A 14,685-nucleotide genomic window follows, 5' to 3' on the forward strand; every position below is an offset into this window, starting at 1 on the left:
TTATAACATTCAGTAGCCTTCACTTTGGGTATGGATGAGGACTTATAAGGAGATGAAGCATGACAAATATCGTCATTGTCGGGCTCTCTTGCCTCCACCTTTTGTTAGGCCGCGGCTTATAGACGGCCTCTAAGTACCGCCCCTTAGAATCCTTCAATGTCTCCAGCTCTGAACCTTACAACATGAGTGGTGTTCCTTCTGCCAGCATATCTGGTTTTGGTCGCGGTCACTCGAGATAAGCTCGTGGTAGCCGATTCTGGTGACAACAAAGAAGATGACGGGACTGCGGGTCCACGTCCACCACATGTGCCATCTATTTGGGTGCCAAGAAAACTAATTATTGGTGTCTATCGAGATCCGCAAAATTTTGAGGGTTTGTCGCCGGGGACTGAGAGGAGGCCGAAGGTTGGCCCGCAGACAAAGGTGGCGTTATCCCTCCACCGTCTAGAGCGAGGGGTAGCGTTGCTCCGTTTCCGGCCTCACGCGGTCCCCCCTCCTTCAAGGACGGAGAGATGCCAGTTCCCTCCGGGCGGCTACGATCTCGTCCACTCGAGACTTGGAAACGGGCGCCGCTGCGAAGGGCCGCATCCAAGAACGGCCTCGCGTCCCAGTACAACATACCAGCCGTCGACATCCGCCCAACCGTACATTCCCCCCTCCTCGGGTTACAGGCGTCATAATACACCCAGGAACGAGAGCATTGAAGGCCGCCGGCTGCCGCAATGTAAACCGTACCTGTCGTGCCAAGCTTCGCATGTGGGAGATGAAAGCCCTCTTGCCCGCGCCCCGATCCAGAGTCCCGAGTGACACACCTCCACACACAGTGACCTCGATCATGTGTTGACGCTTTCGAGTTCTCTAGACTCTCACACTCTAGAGCCGCCGTCCTGCCTCCTTTGAAATCCGGAGCTTCAGCAAAGATCCAGGCTAACTCAGGAAGAATGCATTAGAAGATCGATCCCTTGGATTTTGGACGGCCTTTTCCTTTTCGACGTACGGTATATGCAGAGTATTAAAAACAGCTCTACTTCGAAGTTATATATGACACATACTTATGCATGGATGCTAGAATCGTTATGAACACTACACAGCGCTAGTTGTATGAGCTTTGGTGCATGAACACTAGTACTGTGCTCAGCATACTAGTCCACATATTATTCCCCGGTTATCTCCATGTTGGGAAATCCCTTAAGCCCATTTACATTATTGAGGACCTTACTATGGAGGATAAGGAACAATTGCTTAACTTGTTGGAGGAATACAGAGATGTTTTTGCCTCAACCTTAAGGGTATTTCCTTGCAAGTTCTCACCCACAAGATTCCTCTAAGGGATGGTACCAAAAGCTAATCAACAGTGAGCCTATCCAATGAATCATCGATATTCTCATCATGTCATGGAGGAGATCAATAAGTTGCTAAAAGCGAGATTCATCTACAAAATCGAGCATATAGACTAGGTATCATCAATCATCATGATACCCAAAAAGAACTGGAAATTTTGCATACGCATCAATTACAAGAAATTAAATGCCACAACCAAGGGAGATCACTATCCGCTACCATACATTGACCACATAATCAAGTAAGTAGTAGGAAAGAAACTTACAGCTTCTTAGACGGGATTGCAAGATATAATCGAGTGCAAGTTCATCAGGATGAAAGACCAAAAAACTACCTTTCCCACCAATTTGGGGGGGGGGGGGGGGGGGGGTACATTCACTTATATTGTCTCGCCTTTCAGATTGACTAATGCACTAGCAACCCTCCAGAGGGTCATGAGCACTATCTTTAAGGACATGCATGCTATGGAAGTAGCTCAAGGTATTTGTCGAGGACTTGTATGTCCACTCTAACTAGGCATAACATCTTCACAAGCTTCACCTAGTCTTTCAAAGATGCAAGTAGTATAACCTCTCCTTGAATCCCCTCTCAAGTTCTAAGCTTGGGCTATGTCATGTCTAAGAATAGAATTGCTACTAACTCCGCTAAAACCAAGGTTATCATGAACCTCGCCCCACATACCAATCCAAAGGGGGTACAGTGCTTCCTGAGCTATATCAAGTATTATCGATGCTTTATGCTAAACTATGCTAACATCACATGACTACTCTACAATCTACTAATTACATGGGCCTAGACTAAGGAATGCTAAGCTTCCTACAAAGCATTAAAAAGGACTCTCATGATTGCTCCTATCCTAAGAGCCCTAGATTGGCCCATAACATTCCATGTATAAATCAATGCCTCTAAAATGGAGTGTTATGAAAACCTCATGAGCATATCATGGATTTCCATGTGAACTTTGCTAGTCACCAGCTCATCTAGGTGGAAATGAACTATTCCACCACCAAAAGACAAGGATTAGTGATGTTTTATGCTGCAAAAAGATTTCAGCATTATCTCCTTGCTACACCCTTCACCTTCTTTGTTGACTATCAAGCATTACTGTACCTTTCAAATAAACCTTGTGCCATGGGATGCATCACTTGATAGCTCTTGTTGCTATTGACGCTTTATTTCTTGGCCATTAACAAAGTTGTAGAAAATCTACTCTCAATGTTCTTAGTCATTCATAGGAGATCAGCCCCATATTACCCACAAGAAAATGGCCAAGTATAATTGACAAGTAAAACACTGATGAATATCCGAACTAATCTACTCTCTTCCTCTCAAAAAAATTTAGATAATAAACGCATGCTAGCATTCTGAGCTTATAGAATGGTATACAAAATGACCATATCCTAAACTCAAGGTAGCCTTGCGAGCTTATAGAATGGTACAAAAAATGGTAGCCTTACGGACTTAGGAGTCGAAAGAGGAAAAAATTAAAAATTATATAATATTTTAAAAAAATAAATGGTTTTTAAAAAATTTTAATCCCTCATTTGCATAGATCTACGTTGGCTAAGATAGACTCCATCACAAGTAATAATGAGTCATTCACTATCTGCAAACTCATCTACCTACACTCCAAGTTTATACCTTGACTGAACTTGAGTTCACATTGTGACCCTCCTCAAGTTCACACAATCTACTTGAAGAGCGTTGTCGCAGTGTGTAGGCATTTGTCGAGGACTTATGTGTCCACTCTAACTAGGCATAACATCTTCACAAGCTTCACCTAGTCTTTCAAAGATGCAAGTATTATAACCTCTCCTTGAATCCCCTCTCAAGTTCTAGTTGTGGGTCAACCATAGAATAAGCTTGGGCTATGTCAGTCTAAGAATAGAATTGCTACTAACTCTGCTAAAACCAAGGTTATCATGAACCTCGCTCCACATACCAATCCAAAGGGGGGACAGTGCTTCATGAGCTATATCAAGTATTATCGATGCTTTATGCTAAACTATGCTACCATCACATGACTACTTGGTGCGCAGATCGGTCGCTGTATGCTCACGTAGTGAATCCCGGAAGGTCCCCAAGAACAATGAACTCTACCTTTTTGCACAAAAAACAATGTAAAAGCATGAACGACAAGAAGCAAGAGACCAATTGGGTTCAATCTCCCCCCATGCCTTGTGTGAGCGCTTCACAAAGCATGTATTTTATGTATATTTCCATCTTCATGCTCAATAATAGCCCAATTTACAAAAATATGACAAGCTTTTAGCTTTTGAGTTTGCTTTCTACAAAAATAGGAAATAAAGCTAATGGACGGTGCCCATAGAGTTTGGCACGCCCAATCTCAATGTCCAAATAGAAATAACATATCCGTGCGCATAGGCGCATACAAAATAATAATCAATAATCGATGTCTCAATAGACATAACAAAATATAGGCGTGGCGCCTATCAAAATATAATCCAAAGGTCGAATACTCGCTAGACTCCAATGCTTTCCTCCGCCACTGCTGCTATCTCTACACATCAACTGAAGCATTCACAATCGTTAGTAAAATAATACAATTAAACCGACAAAAGTGAATACCTAGCAGTCTTCAGCTACATAAATAAATCAACTGGTTAGAAATAAATCCTAACCTTAATTTATTACGAGTGCGCACTCTAAACTCATAAACGTTTATTAATTTAACATGTATTTTGCGGAATCACCCGCTATGGAATCACCCACGTACACACTAAATTAATGAAACACCCGAAAAGGACAGGCGTTCCCATCAACTTCTCGCACAAAGAATCCTCTTTGTGTATGAGCCCCGGTCATCTAAGTTTACGGAATCCACCGTAAAACCTCATGGAATCCATTGTGGCACGGAATCCACCGTGGAATATGCCTCCTGGCATAAGTAAATGTCTAATGCTTTGCTGGTCAGTCTTTATCATGAATTCTGAACACATTAAGTAGTGTTTCCACTGTCTTAATGCTTGTACAACTGCTAATAGTTCTTTGTCATAAGTGGAATATTTCAGCTCAGAGGGTTTCAGCTTAGAACTAGAATATGCTATTGGATGATTGTCTTGCATTAGTACGGCTCCTATTCCTGATCCGCTAGCATCGGTCACAACTAGAAAGAATGGTCTATTAAAGTCAGGCAATTGTAAAACAGGGGCATTGGTTAATGCACGTTTCAGTAAGTCAAAGGATTTCTGCTGGTTTTTAGTCCATTGATAAACAATTCCTTTCTTGAGAAGTTTGGTTAATGGTAAAGCAAGTAATGAAAATTTACGTACAAATTTCCTATAGAAACTAGCAAGACCAAGGAATGAGCGTAACTCATGCACATTTTTAGGAATAGGCCAATGCAATATTGCATCAATTTTCTTAGGATCAACTTTAATTCCTTCAGATGATACAATATGACCTAAATACTCAATTTCTGTCTTAAAGAATTCACTCTTTTCAAGATTTGCAAACAATTGATTTTCTTTCAATAATTGAAAAACTAATGACAAATGCTCATAATGCTCTTTTTCACTTTGACTAAACACCAAAATATCATCAAAGAAAACAATCACACATTACTGATATTTTAAAAAGATACGGTTCATCATTCTACTAAAGGTGGCAGGTGCATTAGTCAATCCGAATGGCATGACTAAGAATTCGTAATGGCCAAACTGTGTTCTGAATGCAGTCTTAAATATATCAGATCTATCTAGCCTTACCTGATGATATCCAGACTTAAGGTCAATTTTACTAAATATAGAAGATCCTTGCAGTTTGTCCATAAGGTCATCAACTCTAGGTATAGGATACCTATTCTTTACAGTGATCTTATTTAAAGCTCGGTAGTCAATACACATACGATAGGTATTATTCTTTTTCTTGACTAAAAGTACTGGTGCACCAAATGGAGAACTGCTAGGTCGAATTAAACCTCTATTTAGTAATTCTTCAACTTGAGTCTGGATTTCTTTTTGCTCTATCTGATTGTGCCTATATGGTGCTTTGCAAGGTGGTTGTGTGCCAGGGATTAAATCAATCTTATGGTCTTCTGGACGTGAAGGTGGTAAACCTGGTGGTAGGTCTTCTGCAAAACAGTCCTTAAAATATGCAAGAAATTCCTTATGCCTAGGGTGCATATGATTTTCCTTTGCTTGCAATTCATTCACCCAAATGAGATATGATTTAGTACTCTTGCGTAATGCACGTTTTGCTTGAGTATGCGAAAGCAGTGGAAAAACATTAGATGCATGCATACCATATAATGTAATAGATTTTCCTTGAAAATTAATATTCATTGTGTGTGTGGAATAATCTATGTCTGGGTTATGCTGGTGTCGCCAAGGCATTCCTAGAATAATGTCACTCGACTGTAATGGAACAACTAAGAAATTTCTTCTTTCAATGTATGAACCAATTTGAATCTCTAAATCTTGTACTTCTTGTGTGCCATTATACCTAGTGCCTAAAAATGCAGCTTTTATGCGATAATGCATAGGTACAGTCTGTAATTTCAATTCCTTTACCAATTTTGCTGAAATAAAGTCATGAGTACTACCGTCATCATGCAAAATAGTCCTTTCCTTTCCATGCACCAAATATTTCATAGTCAATAATGAATGTGGAGTAGGCATACCTGGTAAAGTGTTGAAAGTAGTAGTAGTATCATCCTCATCTTCAGTGAAATCAGGCATATCCTCATGCTCGTCTTCGTCCATGGCTCCAAGATAGTTGATATGTGCTGGTGGCTTCTTTGAATGACAATTTGCTGCGAGATGCCTAGGCTGGTGACACTTATAGCATACTATTGGCTTGGCTTTGTTACATTATTTGCAATGGCTGGAAGTCTGGGTACATTTGGATTTGCTTGTGGAATAGGCTTAGGATTTGGATTGACATTGGATGGTAATGCAGGTGGTTTAGCCCAATTCTTGCGGAAAGATGGTGATGAGAAACGACCTGGATTAAACCTTCTAAAATTGGAATTGAATTGTTTATATCCATAATTACCATTGGCTTGGAATTGCTGTGGTCGTCTGTCTCTACCGCGTAACTTATCTTCAGTGTCGTGAGCTAGTGAGATGGCATCTTCAAGGGTAGCAGGCTTGAACATGTTCACTTCAGCATAGTAATGCCCAAGAAGTCCAGACATATACTTCCGCTTATGTGTCGTCTCTGGTACGTCTTCAAGCATGCGTAGCTGTAGGAGTGCATTCCAAAAACGCTATGTATACTGTGGAATAGGCTCACGATCCCGTTGTTGAAGTAAATCCCATTGCTTGATAGCCTTCTCATGAAATTGCAGTGGAAGGAAATTCTGCATGAACTTCTTCTTGAAATCTTCCCAAGTAGCAGGACATTCTATGCTCTTGCGTACTACAGTCCACCAAAGTGATGCTCTGTCTACCAAATGATTAGTAACACACTTGATTTTATCTTTTTCTGGATAAGTTTCCTCATGGAAATAGTCATCAAACTGGCTAATGAATGATAAAACAGTCTTTCCTTCTCGTATGCCATTGAAAGTGCGAAATTTGAAACTTCGTTTACTTATCTTTGATTCCTTGTGAATGGTTTGTGCTTCAAGAGTGGCGTCGATGGTACGTCGAATCAGATCTTCAGCTTGAGGTTCTTCTTTGTCGGTAGATGCTCTTTGTAATTTTGTCAATTGCGCTTGCAATGCTTGCCTAGCCCTTCGTTCTTCTTCCAATTGCAGCATGAATAGATCCAGCTTTTGTTCCATGGTAGGCTCAGGTAGGTCGTCTTCAGCCATAGGATCATCCATATGTGGTGTCGTCATCCTGTAAAACTCAAAAGACCTTTCTCACTCAAAATCAGGTTAGCGGGATGAGCGTAGCTCAAATTCGGGGTTACAAGGCTATGTATTTTTGGATATTTCTTTCTCAATTTTCAAAAAATCTGCAATATTTCCTTCTTCATTTGCTAAAAATACTTCAGCGGACCTGTGGATGGATAGAATACCTTGCCATGAACAACTTTGCAGTTCAGAGTTTTTGCGCAGGAACAGCCCTTCTAGGAGTTTTGAGCACTAGTCAGTTCTGACTCCAGTTGACTAGTCTGACTTGCAGAGTTGCAGACTTAGCCGACTTGTAGAGTTGCAGACTTAGCCGACTTGCAGAGTTGCAGACTTGCAGAACTTAGGTTGACTTGATGAACTTGCACGACTTGATTCCAGTCGACTTGCAGGACTTGACTTCGGAGGTGCAGGACCTAAAGTTTATGAATTTGCTTGCCTTGTATGACTTGAGTAGTTTAGCTTTGACTTAAGGGATTAAGCTTGAAAAGCTTAATCAGTGAATCGTCTGATTTCGTGGGGGGGGGGCCGTTTTCAGCACGGCGCGAAAAACGCGGAGACCTCCTCTTGTACCACGCGATGAATTTCTGGGCACTTAAGCTTCTTCTAAAGCTTAAGTCAAGCTTAAACTTAAGAGAGATAAGAGATATGAAATTTTTCTCACAGTATATCCACGATTTGATAAAGGAGATGAATGCGTGGTCCTCCGCCTGTACAGCCTGGTCCTTCGCGATCTGAGAGTGGAAACAGGGGTTCTTGATCGCCAGAAGTCTGCCTGTATCGACGGTTCGCGATGAGATTGACTGTAGAGCCCGATCGTTCCAGGAGCTCTGCCTTCACTCGACATGGGTAGCGATTGGAAGCTCTTGATCTCAGCTCCGCTCTGATACCACTGGTGCGCAGATCGGTCGCTGTATGCTCACATAGTGAATCCCGGAAGGTCCCCAAGAACAATGAACTCTACCTTTTTGCACAAAAAACAATGTAAAAGCATGAACGACAAGAAGCAAGAGACCATTTGGGTTCAATCTCCCCCCATGCCTTGTGTGAGCGCTTCACAAAGCATGTATTTTACGTATATTTCCATCTTCATGCTCAATAATAGCCCAATTTACAAAAATATGACAAGCTTTTAGCTTTTGAGTTTGCTTTCTACAAAAATAGGAAATAAAGCTAATGGACGGTGCCCATAGAGTCTGGCACGCCCAATCTCAATGTCCAAATAGAAATAACATATCCGTACGCATAGGCGCATACAAAATAATAATCAATAATCGATGTCTCAATAGACATAACAAAATATAGGCGTGGCGCCTATCAAAATATAATCCAAAGGTCGAATACTCGCTAGACTCCAATGCTTTCCTCCGCCACTGCTGCTATCTCTACACATCAACTGAAGCATTCACAATCGTTAGTAAAATAATACAATTAAACCGACAAAAGTGAATACCTAGCAGTCTTCAGCTACATAAATAAATCAACTGGTTAGAAATAAATCCTAACCTTAATTTATTACGAGTGCGCACTCTAAACTCATAAACGTTTATTAATTTAACATGTATTTTGCGGAATCACCCGCTATGGAATCACCCACGTACACACTAAATTAATGAAACGCCCGAAAAGGACAGGCGTCCCCATCAACTTCTCGCACAAAGAATCCTCTTTGTGTATGAGCCCCGGTCATCTAAGTTTACGGAATCCACCGTAAAACCTCACGGAATCCACCGTGGCACGGAATCCACCGTGGAATATGCCTCCTAGCATCACTACTCTACAATCTACTAATTACATGGGCCTAGACTAAGGAATGCTAAGATTCCTACAAAGCATTAAAAAGGACTCTCATGATTGCTCCTATTCTAAGAGCTCTAGATTGGCCCATAACATTCCATGTATAAATCAATGCCTCTAAAATGGAGTGTTATGAAAACATCATGAGCATATCATGGATTTCCCTGTGAACTTTGATAGTCACCAGCTCATCTAGGTGGAAATGAACTATTCGACCACCAAAAGACAAGGATTAGTGATGGTTTATGCTGCAAAAAGATTTCAGCATTATCTCCTTGCTACTATCAAGCATTACTGTACCTTTTAAATAAACCTTGTGCCATGGGATGCATCACTTGATAGCTCTTGTTGCTATTGACGCTTTATTTCTTGGCCATTAACAAAGTTGTAGAAAATCTACTCTCAATGTTCTTAGTCATTCATAGGAGATCAGCCCCATATTACCAACAAGAAAATGGCCAAGTATAATTGACAAGTAAAACACTGATGAATATCCGAACTAATCTACTCTCTTCCTCTCAAAAAAATTTAGATAATAAATGCATGCTAGCATTCTGAGCTTATAGAATGGTATACAAAATGACCATATCCTAAACTCAAGGTAGCCTTGCAAGCTTATAGAATGGTACAAAAAATGGTAGCCTTACGGGCATAACAATACAAAATAACCATTTGCGGATGTATCTTTATATTATATCTTGTATTTTTGGGAGTTCATTGTATAATAGCCTCGTATTTTTCATCTTATACGAGTCTGATATCCATATTAATGCAACCAAGGCACACAACTATTTTGGGATTTTTGGTATGAAGTTTGATTATTTTTGGGATCCCCATCATACTTGAAATACATTCAGTGGTAAATTGTATCGTTAATGGCCAAAAATTAGTATTTGGATCATAATTAATCATGGCACATCCATATCCTTGATTACACAATGTTGGCAATTCAATACTATTTTGTAGGTCATTGTCTACGACATAGACCGGATCTCTTCATGCTTAGGGGTCAGAAGAGGAAAAAATTCAAAATTATATAATATTTTTAAAAAATAAATGGTTTTTAAAAAAATTTAATCCCTCATTTGCATGAATCTACTTTGGCTAAGATAGACCCCATCACAAGTAATAATGAGTCATTCACTATCTGCAAACTCATCTACCTACACTCCAAGTTTATACCTTGACTGAACTTGAGTTCACATTGTGACCTACCTCAAGTTCACACAATCTACTTGAAGAGCTTACTCACAATTAAACACAGTTTGTGCGAGGCTTAACCATCTACCTCATCCAACTCAAGAGCTAGACCCTATCCTCACCTACCTTGAGTCGAGTTAGCTACCTCTCCTTATTTACAAATGCTTGGAGTTGACTCCCATACTCATGTCTCATTCCTTCTTGAGGTTTATCCTCCCTAGTAGCCTAATAGTTGTCTTGAAGCCTTTGAATTCTAGCTCTATAGATGGCATCTCGCCAAGATAAGTGTGGAAATTATAAATAGTGTCGATAACATTGTTGATAAGTGAGAAAGATGGGACAATTTGTATGAGCTACATACTCTTATAGCCACCAATAGAGTAGGCATAAGTAAACTTTGGCGTGAAACTGAAATGAAGAAACTGTGCGAAGCTTGTAGGCACCAGGCAATAGAGAAAGGTAGTTCCACAAGAAAGCAAGAGTGAAGGCTTCTCTGGAGTTGGTGCATGATGTTGACTTGTGTGATAAAATGCCTACATAAGCCGTGGGTGGATGTTCTTATTTTATGTTGATCATTGATGACTATAGGAGGAAGGTGTGGGTATACTTCCTTTGTGATAAGGCTCAATCTTTCGGTAGGCTTAAAAAGTGACTAAAAATTATCGAGAATGAAACATGGAAAGTATATAGAAATTTAGAATAAATGGTGATGGAAAGTTCATCTCAAAGGAGTTTGAAGGCTTTTATAAGAGCAAAGGGATTAAGCATCAATTGAAATTTTCTCATATACCTCAATAGAATGATGCTGTCAAGTGTTAAAATCACACCATTGTGGAAATGGGAAGGTACATGCTTAACGGTAAGGGATTGCCTGGGCAAAAGCTATGAATACTATAGTCTACACTTCTCAATTGGAGCTACAAAAGGGCTCTCATGAGCCCTAGCCCGAGTCCTAGCCCAAGCCTTAGGGCCAAGTGCCCCATGAGCCCCAGATTGAGCCCGAGAGCCTGAGAGCCCAAGCCCCAACCCTAACCCTAGATTTAAACATATTTTTAAATCTCCCTTTCTTTTGATATCTACGTTGTAACTTTGTTGCCACTGCTCTTGCACAATTTCACATATTCTCTTGCCCTACTGTTATTAAGGGGTCTATAAGACGATGGAATGTTACATCCCATACTTTTGAGTATATTTCCTTACATGAAGGATGATTTGTGAGTCTTTTTCATTTCTTATCACGAGTGGTAAGTTTTTTTATCATGAGCCTTGTTCATGTTCACAGGTCTCTTCTATACTAGTTTTGATGCTAGTGCTTTAGAATTCTTATCATGTTTAATGATTGAATATGGATCACTCGATTCCCATATTATACAATATGCATAAAAATATATGTTATTGTATAAATATTTTTGGCAAGGGATACCATAGAAGAGCCCAATAGTAAGTATCTACATCTCTCCCTTGAGGTGGTATGTGGCTCTAAGGGTGCATAGAGGGTGACACAAGCTTATAAGCTACATGGAGAGCCTTTTATGTAATGAAGAATACATTTGGGTATCATTACCATAGGGATTATGTGAGTCCCATAACAACTTGATCAATACATCAATTGTGGGTGAAGAATGTGCCTCAATACATTTCTTATCTGGAATATTATATATGATCTTTCAAATTGGAATGATTTTTATAATACAAACTTATTTTTTCCAATCGAAGCTTGCATTTTGTAATTTTTTTTGGCATAGGATATTAATATATAAGGCTACTACAATTTTGATATTAAAAAGTTCAAAATCACCACCCTTCAATTTGTTATAGTTTGCAGTGCCCAACACCACAAGGAGGAGGTGGTTTAAAGAGATGAATCGAAGCAAGAGAGAGTATAGAGACAATACCAAGAGGAAGAAGCTCAATTAATGGCTATGCATCAATATGAAAAGGCTATATGGAAATTTAAAATTGATATGATAGATGTCAAAGAATGGGCATAATTGAGGATGGTTATGGAGAGTGGGTCATAAGCAGTGGCTAGTGGGCTATAGGGGGTGGAGAGGAGGGAATATATTGAAAGCTTTGTGGTATGATATGGAGGATACTACACATCGATCTTTCGAACCCTAACCTCACCACCAAAACCTTGTTGTCAATCTCAAATCCACAACTTAGCTGCACACAGTAACCTTGCCACCTAGGCCACAACTGCCCCCACAATTGATCTTTTGGCCTTTTCCCCTCAAGGAATGTCTTTATCCTAGCCTTTATGGACTTTACACTAGAGTTTTGCAATGGATCATTCATTCATCATATTGTACAATTTTACAATGTAATCAAAAATTAAAAATGAACAAAGAGGAATTCTCATCCATATTGCTAAACTTGTTGATAACAATTTTTTGGTAATATTTTCTTTCTTGTGTGCAAAAGGATCTTGAAATGTTTATATTTCTTCTGTGAAAAAGGCATGTGTAATGGCCTCTACTAATAGAGATGTGTAAGTCAAACTAATCAAGTATGTAATCAAGGCCAAAGGAAATTGCTCCAAACTTGAGAAGTATAAGCACATTGACCCTCTTGAAGCTTATAATGGAGTTATATTTTGGGGCTTTTGTTCAAAGAGCTTGAATCTTCGACATTCGTGTTCAAGGAAGCTTGGGGCATTGATTCTTCACCAATTTAATCTTCTTTAAGCATGTATGGATTGAATTTTATGGGATTTTGGAGCTTCATGATGGATTTTGAAAGTTTTTTCAACCATTGGACTAAATATTGATTCCAAGTGAATTAATCATATTCTTCAAGCTTGATCAAGGTATTTTACTTGCTTCATCTTTGAAATATCTCAATATCCACTTGTTTTAAAGCTTGTCCAGTTGTCAATGGGAGATTCTTAATCAATTAATTCTCTAAATTGATCAATAGATCAAAGATTATGTTCTTCTCATTGATCAGATCCCTCTTCATTGAAATTCAACATTCACTTTAGTCCTGTTTCATCATGGATTTCATTTACATTGTCTTAATGCATAACCTTGATTTGTTTGTATGATTATATTTTCCCAAGAAATAAACATTGTAAAGGGTAAGTACTTGCAATCAGTGAGTCACTCAATTGCATTTGTAAGATCCTTAGCAAACACTTATTTCTTGATTCCAATTTTTCATTCATCAATCTTGCATATCATTGAAGGCTAAAAGAAAATTTCACTTATGCATCTCATATTTGTTTGCTTAATTAGAATGCTCTAGCCATATTGATATTCCCATGAAGAAAAAGATGGATGGTGAGGGAGATAGTGGGACAATAGAGAGATGACCCTCTCCCACTATTAAAGTTTCTAAAGGGGTGCAATCAACCAACCCAGGAAAACTTTGCCCACCTCCTAGTGATTCAGAGCATGTGTAGGAAGCATATTATATTGTTATATCTTTCACCATAGGTACCACGAGTGGAGTCATTGAAGATCTAAAGATTTCAATTGGATAGCCTTGATTGGGACTCCATTCATGAGTTACAAGGATTATACATGTTATTACAGGTTTACTACAAGGAAAATTTCAATCATTATACTCCTTATAGTAGGGGATGTGTATATTATGTGGTAACATGGTATTTGGATCTTCATTTGGATGAATTATCAGTCATCTACAGTGTTTCAGGTTATCCCAGATTGGTTACAGGTCTTACACAGAGTATTTTACTCAAACAATGAATTGGGACCACTTTTGGAAGACTTTTTACTTGGTTATAGATATTATAGAGTAATTTAGAGAATTTCTAAGACTTATATAGGTTATTCTAGGTTGCACTTAGATCACATAGGTCATATATAGGGTACCGTAGGGTTGGAAGACCTTATCTTGGACTTAGGGGAGGTGGATGCACTAAAACAATGCTTCTACAGGGTGCAATACACTTTTGGACAATAGTCAAAGAATATTCCCAAAATATTCCATTTTGATTTTGAAATCGAGTGTTACAGCTCAACCTAAAGACCTATTTGTGGATTTTTTTTTTTCATCAAGAAATTCTTGATTCTGATATCTGACACAAAAGTTATAGCCATTTTTATTTTAGAGAATATATTAGGACTGCACTATACTAGTGAGCAGAAATGACTCGAAACAAGGGAAATAATAAGCTTAATGATGATGTTTAGAAAGAAATTAGGAAAGCACATCATGATGATGAAGATTCTTAAGAATATGGTACATATAGTACTCTTAATACCACTCTTTATAACCATGAGACTAGGCATTCCATTAAATACATGGAATTAGTTTCTAAATTGGATAAGGTGGTTGAACAATTGGTTCAATCCAATATGCAAAATCAAGGAATTGATGGAGCACATGGCCCAATCTACTAAGGATTCCTTGGAGAAGTTTGCTTCTTTCACTTGAGATTCTTTGGACAAACTTACTACTCAAATCTCTATACTTGTGGTAGCACAAATGCTAGACAAAGAGAGTAGAGATCAACAATCCTTTCATACGTCAAATAATAATTCTCAGTCAGGTATCATTGA

General features: G+C 39.0%; 1 non-coding gene across 1 annotated transcript; it reads right to left on the reverse strand.

Annotated features, from left to right (window-relative positions):
• Positions 1 to 410: 410 nt before the first annotated feature.
• On the reverse strand, positions 411 to 675 carry LOC148016563 (signal recognition particle RNA). The gene has a single exon (XR_015688217.1).
• Between the last annotated feature and the right edge of the window lie 14,010 nt (positions 676 to 14,685).

The sequence above is a fragment of the Lygodium microphyllum genome, chromosome 23 (genome assembly GCF_053477565.2).
Source record: "Lygodium microphyllum isolate KBCC chromosome 23, Lygodium_microphyllum_v1.1.10, whole genome shotgun sequence".
Lineage (NCBI taxonomy): Eukaryota > Viridiplantae > Streptophyta > Polypodiopsida > Schizaeales > Lygodiaceae > Lygodium > Lygodium microphyllum.